This window comes from Hemitrygon akajei, chromosome 22 (genome assembly GCF_048418815.1).
Source record: "Hemitrygon akajei chromosome 22, sHemAka1.3, whole genome shotgun sequence".
Taxonomy (NCBI): Eukaryota; Metazoa; Chordata; class Chondrichthyes; order Myliobatiformes; family Dasyatidae; genus Hemitrygon; species Hemitrygon akajei.
This window is the reverse complement of record NC_133145.1, coordinates 13,444,168-13,451,242: the sequence shown is the minus strand read 5'-3', so window position 1 is coordinate 13,451,242 and position 7,075 is coordinate 13,444,168.

The following is a 7,075-nucleotide window of genomic DNA, read 5'->3' as shown; positions in this document are numbered from 1 at the left end:
CCCTGTTGATTCCCGTGTATAGAGGCTCACTCACTGATTCCCTGTTCAGTCCCGTGTATAGAGGCTCACTGACTGATTCCCTGTTCATTCCCGTGTATAGAGGCTCACTGACTGAATCCCTGTTCATTCCCGTGTATAGAGGCTCACTCACTGATTCCCTGTTCATTGCCGTGTATAGAGGCTCACTCACTGATTCCCTGTTCATTCCCGTGTATAGAGGCTCACTCACTGATTCCCTGTTCATTCCCGTGTATAGGGGCTCACTCACTGATTCCCTGTTCAGTCCCGTGTATAGAGGCTCACTGATTGATTCCCTGTTCATTCCCGTGTATAGAGGCTCACTGACTGATTCCCTGTTCATTCCCGCGTATAGAGGCTCACTCACTGATTCCCTGTTCATTCCCGCGTATAGAGGCTCACTCACTGATTCCCTGTTCATTCCCGTGTATAGAGGCTCACTCACTGATTACCTGTTCATTCAATTCTATAGAGGCACACTCATTGATTACCTGTTCATTCCCGTGTATAGAGGCTCACACACTGTTTCCCTGTTCATTCCCGTGTACAGAGGCTCACTCACTGATTACCTGTTCATTCAATTCTATAGAGGCACACTCACTGATTACCTGTTCATTCCCGTGTATAGAGGCTCACTCACTGATTCCCTTTTCATTCCCTTCTATAGAGGCTCAATCACTGATTCCCTGTTCATTCCCGTGTATAGTGGCACACTCACTGATTCCCTGTTCATTCAAGTCTGTAGAGGCTCACTCACTGATTCCCTGTTCATTCCCGTGTATAGAGGCTCACTCACTGATTACTTGTTCATTCCCGTGTATAGAAGCTCACTCACTGATTCCCTGTTCATTCCCGTGTATAGAGGCTCACTCACTGATTCCCTGTTCATTCCCGTGTATAGAGGCTCACTCACTGATTCCCTGTTCATTCCCGTGTATAGAGGCTCACTCACTGATTACCTGTTCATTCAATTCTATAGAGGCACACTCACTGATTACCTGTTCATTCCCGTGTATAGAGGCTCACTCACTGATTCCCTGTTCATTCCCGTGTACAGAGGCTCACTCACTGATTACCTGTTCATTCAATTCTATAGAGGCACACTCACTGATTACCTGTTCATTCCCGTGTATAGAGGCTCACTCACTGATTCCCTTTTCATTCCCTTCTATAGAGGCTCAATCACTGATTCCCTGTTCATTCCCGTGTACAGGGGCACACTCACTGATTCCCTGTTCATTCCCGTGTATAGAGGCTCACTCACTGATTACCTGTTCATTCCCGTGTATAGAGGCTCACTCACTGATTCCCTGTTTATTCCCGTGTTTAGAGGCTCACTCACTGATTACCTGTTCATTCCCTTCTATAGAGGCTCACTCACTGATTCCCTGTTCATTCCCGTGTATAGAGGCTCACTCACTGATTCCCTGTTCATTCCCGTGTATAGAGGCTGACTCACTGATTCCCTGTTCAGTCCCGTGTATAGAGGCTCACTGACTTATTCCCTGTTCATTCCCGTGTATAGAGGCTCACTCACTGATTCCCTGTTCATTCATGTCTATAGAGGCTCACTCACTGATTACCTGTTCATTCAATTCTATAGAGGCTCACTCACTGATTCCCTGTTCATTCCCGTGTATAGGGGCACACTCACTGATTCCCTGTTCATTCCCATGTATAGAGGCACACTCACTGATTCCCTGTTCATTCCCGTGTATAGAGGCTCACTCACTGATTCCCTGTTCATTCCCGTGTACAGAAGCTCACTCACTGATTCCCTGTTCATTCCCGTGTATAGGGGCACACTCACTGATTCCCTGTTCATTCCCATGTATAGAAGCTCACTCACTGATTCCCTGTTGATTCCCGTGTATAGAGGCTCACTCACTGATTCCCTGTTCAGTCCCGTGTATAGAGGCTCACTGACTGATTCCCTGTTCATTCCCGTGTATAGAGGCTCACTGACTGATTCCCTGTTCAGTCCCGTGTATAGAGGCTCACAGATTGATTCCCTGTTCATTCCCGTGTATAGAGGCTCACTGACTGATTCCCTGTTCATTCCCGTGTATAGAGGCTCACTCACTGATTCCCTGTTCATTCCCGTGTATAGAGGCTCACTCACTGATTCCCTGTTCATTCCCGTGTATAGAGGCTCACTCACTGATTCCCTGTTCATTCAATTCTATAGAGGCTCACTCACTGATTCCCTGTTCATTCCCGTGTATAGAGGCTCACTCACTGATTCCCTGTTCATTCCCGTGTACAGAGGCTCACTCACTGATTACCTGTTCATTCAATTCTATAGAGGCACAGTCACTGATTACCTGTTCATTCCCGTGTATAGAGGCTCACTCACTGATTCCCTGTTCATTCCCGTGTACAGAGGCTCAATCACTGATTCCCTGTTCATTCCCGTGTATAGAGGCTCACTCACTGATTACTTGTTCATTCCCGTGTATAGAGGCTCACTCACTGATTCCCTGTTCATTCCCGTGTATAGAGGCTCACTCACTGTTTCCCTGTTCATTCCCGTGTATAGAGGCTCACTCACTGATTACCTGTTCATTCCCGTGTATAGAGGCTCACTCACTGATTACTTGTTCATTCCCGTGTATAGAGGCTCACTCACTGATTCCCTGTTCATTCCCGTGTATAGAGGCACACTCACTGATTCCCTGTTCATTCCCGTGTACAGAGGCTCACTCACTGATTACCTGTTCATTCAATTCTATAGAGGCACAGTCACTGATTACCTGTTCATTCCCGTGTATAGAGGCTCACTCACTGATTCCCTTTTCATTCCCTTCTATAGAGGCTCAATCACTGATTCCCTGTTCATTCCCGTGTATAGAGGCTCACTCACTGATTACTTGTTCATTCCCGTGTATAGAAGCTCACTCACTGATTCCCTGTTCATTCATGTCTATAGAGGCTCACTCTCTGATTCCCTGTTCATTCCCGTGTATAGGGGCTCACTCACTGATTCCCTGTTCAGTCCCGTGTATAGAGGCTCACTGATTGATTCCCTGTTCATTCCCGTGTATAGAGGCTCACTGACTGATTCCCTGTTCATTCCCGCGTATAGAGGCTCACTCACTGATTCCCTGTTCATTCCCGCGTATAGAGGCTCACTCACTGATTCCCTGTTCATTCCCGTGTATAGAGGCTCACTCACTGATTACCTGTTCATTCAATTCTATAGAGGCACACTCATTGATTACCTGTTCATTCCCGTGTATAGAGGCTCACACACTGTTTCCCTGTTCATTCCCGTGTACAGAGGCTCACTCACTGATTACCTGTTCATTCAATTCTATAGAGGCACACTCACTGATTACCTGTTCATTCCCGTGTATAGAGGCTCACTCACTGATTCCCTTTTCATTCCCTTCTATAGAGGCTCAATCACTGATTCCCTGTTCATTCCCGTGTATAGTGGCACACTCACTGATTCCCTGTTCATTCAAGTCTGTAGAGGCTCACTCACTGATTCCCTGTTCATTCCCGTGTATAGAGGCTCACTCACTGATTACTTGTTCATTCCCGTGTATAGAAGCTCACTCACTGATTCCCTGTTCATTCCCGTGTATAGAGGCTCACTCACTGATTCCCTGTTCATTCCCGTGTATAGAGGCTCACTCACTGATTCCCTGTTCATTCCCGTGTATAGAGGCTCACTCACTGATTACCTGTTCATTCAATTCTATAGAGGCACACTCACTGATTACCTGTTCATTCCCGTGTATAGAGGCTCACTCACTGATTCCCTGTTCATTCCCGTGTACAGAGGCTCACTCACTGATTACCTGTTCATTCAATTCTATAGAGGCACACTCACTGATTACCTGTTCATTCCCGTGTATAGAGGCTCACTCACTGATTCCCTTTTCATTCCCTTCTATAGAGGCTCAATCACTGATTCCCTGTTCATTCCCGTGTACAGGGGCACACTCACTGATTCCCTGTTCATTCCCGTGTATAGAGGCTCACTCACTGATTACCTGTTCATTCCCGTGTATAGAGGCTCACTCACTGATTCCCTGTTTATTCCCGTGTTTAGAGGCTCACTCACTGATTACCTGTTCATTCCCTTCTATAGAGGCTCACTCACTGATTCCCTGTTCATTCCCGAGTATAGAGGCTCACTCACTGATTCCCTGTTCATTCCCGTGTATAGAGGCTGACTCACTGATTCCCTGTTCAGTCCCGTGTATAGAGGCTCACTGACTTATTCCCTGTTCATTCCCGTGTATAGAGGCTCACTCACTGATTCCCTGTTCATTCATGTCTATAGAGGCTCACTCACTGATTACCTGTTCATTCAATTCTATAGAGGCTCACTCACTGATTCCCTGTTCATTCCCGTGTATAGGGGCACACTCACTGATTCCCTGTTCATTCCCATGTATAGAGGCACACTCACTGATTCCCTGTTCATTCCCGTGTATAGAGGCTCACTCACTGATTCCCTGTTCATTCCCGTGTACAGAAGCTCACTCACTGATTCCCTGTTCATTCCCGTGTATAGGGGCACACTCACTGATTCCCTGTTCATTCCCATGTATAGAAGCTCACTCACTGATTCCCTGTTGATTCCCGTGTATAGAGGCTCACTCACTGATTCCCTGTTCAGTCCCGTGTATAGAGGCTCACTGACTGATTCCCTGTTCATTCCCGTGTATAGAGGCTCACTGACTGATTCCCTGTTCAGTCCCGTGTATAGAGGCTCACAGATTGATTCCCTGTTCATTCCCGTGTATAGAGGCTCACTGACTGATTCCCTGTTCATTCCCGTGTATAGAGGCTCACTCACTGATTCCCTGTTCATTCCCGTGTATAGAGGCTCACTCACTGATTCCCTGTTCATTCCCGTGTATAGAGGCTCACTCACTGATTCCCTGTTCATTCAATTCTATAGAGGCTCACTCACTGATTCCCTGTTCATTCCCGTGTATAGAGGCTCACTCACTGATTCCCTGTTCATTCCCGTGTACAGAGGCTCACTCACTGATTACCTGTTCATTCAATTCTATAGAGGCACAGTCACTGATTACCTGTTCATTCCCGTGTATAGAGGCTCACTCACTGATTCCCTTTTCATTCCCTTCTATAGAGGCTCAATCACTGATTCCCTGTTCATTCCCGTGTATAGAGGCTCACTCACTGATTACTTGTTCATTCCCGTGTATAGAGGCTCACTCACTGATTCCCTGTTCATTCCCGTGTATAGAGGCTCACTCACTGTTTCCCTGTTCATTCCCGTGTATAGAGGCTCACTCACTGATTACCTGTTCATTCCCGTGTATAGAGGCTCACTCACTGATTACTTGTTCATTCCCGTGTATAGAGGCTCACTCACTGATTCCCTGTTCATTCCCGTGTATAGAGGCACACTCACTGATTCCCTGTTCATTCCCGTGTACAGAGGCTCACTCACTGATTACCTGTTCATTCAATTCTATAGAGGCACAGTCACTGATTACCTGTTCATTCCCGTGTATAGAGGCTCACTCACTGATTCCCTTTTCATTCCCTTCTATAGAGGCTCAATCACTGATTCCCTGTTCATTCCCGTGTATAGAGGCTCACTCACTGATTACTTGTTCATTCCCGTGTATAGAAGCTCACTCACTGATTCCCTGTTCATTCATGTCTATAGAGGCTCACTCTCTGATTACCTGTTCATTCCCGTGTATAGAGGCTCACTCACTGATTCCTTTTTCATTCAAGTCTATAGAGGCTCGCTCACTGATTACCTGTTCATTCCCGTGTACAGAAGCTCACTCACTGATTCCCTGTTCATTCCTGTGTATAGGGGCACACTCACTGATTCCCTGTTCATTCCCATGTATAGAAGCTCACTCACTGATTCCCTGTTGATTCCCGTGTATAGAGGCTCACTCACTGATTCCCTGTTCAGTCCCGTGTATAGAGGCTCACTGACTGATTCCCTGTTCATTCCCGTGTATAGAGGCTCACTGACTGATTCCCTGTTCATTCCCGTGTATAGAGGCTCACTGACTGATTCCCTGTTCATTGCCGTGTATAGAGGCTCACTCACTGATTCCCTGTTCATTCCCGTGTATAGAGGCTCACTCACTGATTCCCTGTTCATTCCCGTGTATAGGGGCTCACTCACTGATTCCCTGTTCAGTCCCGTGTATAGAGGCTCACTGATTGATTCCCTGTTCATTCCCGTGTATAGAGGCTCACTGACTGATTCCCTGTTCATTCCCGCGTATAGAGGCTCACTCACTGATTCCCTGTTCATTCCCGCGTATAGAGGCTCACTCAATGATTCCCTGTTCATTCCCGTGTATAGAGGCTCACTCACTGATTACCTGTTCATTCAATTCTATAGAGGCACACTCATTGATTACCTGTTCATTCCCGTGTATAGAGGCTCACACACTGATTCCCTGTTCATTCCCGTGTACAGAGGCTCACTCACTGATTACCTGTTCATTCAATTCTATAGAGGCACACTCACTGATTACCTGTTCATTCCCGTGTATAGAGGCTCACTCACTGATTCCCTTTTCATTCCCTTCTATAGAGGCTCAATCACTGATTCCCTGTTCATTCCCGTGTATAGTGGCACACTCACTGATTCCCTGTTCATTCAAGTCTGTAGAGGCTCACTCACTGATTCCCTGTTCATTCCCGTGTATAGAGGCTCACTCACTGATTACTTGTTCATTCCCGTGTATAGAAGCTCACTCACTGATTCCCTGTTCATTCCCGTGTATAGAGGCTCACTCACTGATTCCCTGTTCATTCCCGTGTATAGAGGCTCACTCACTGATTCCCTGTTCATTCCCGTGTATAGAGGCTCACTCACTGATTACCTGTTCATTCAATTCTATAGAGGCACACTCACTGATTACCTGTTCATTCCCGTGTATAGAGGCTCACTCACTGATTCCCTGTTCATTCCCGTGTATAGAGGCTCACTCACTGATTCCCTGTTCATTCCCGTGTACAGAGGCTCACTCACTGATTACCTGTTCATTCAATTCTATAGAGGCACACTCACTGATTACCTGTTCATTCCCGT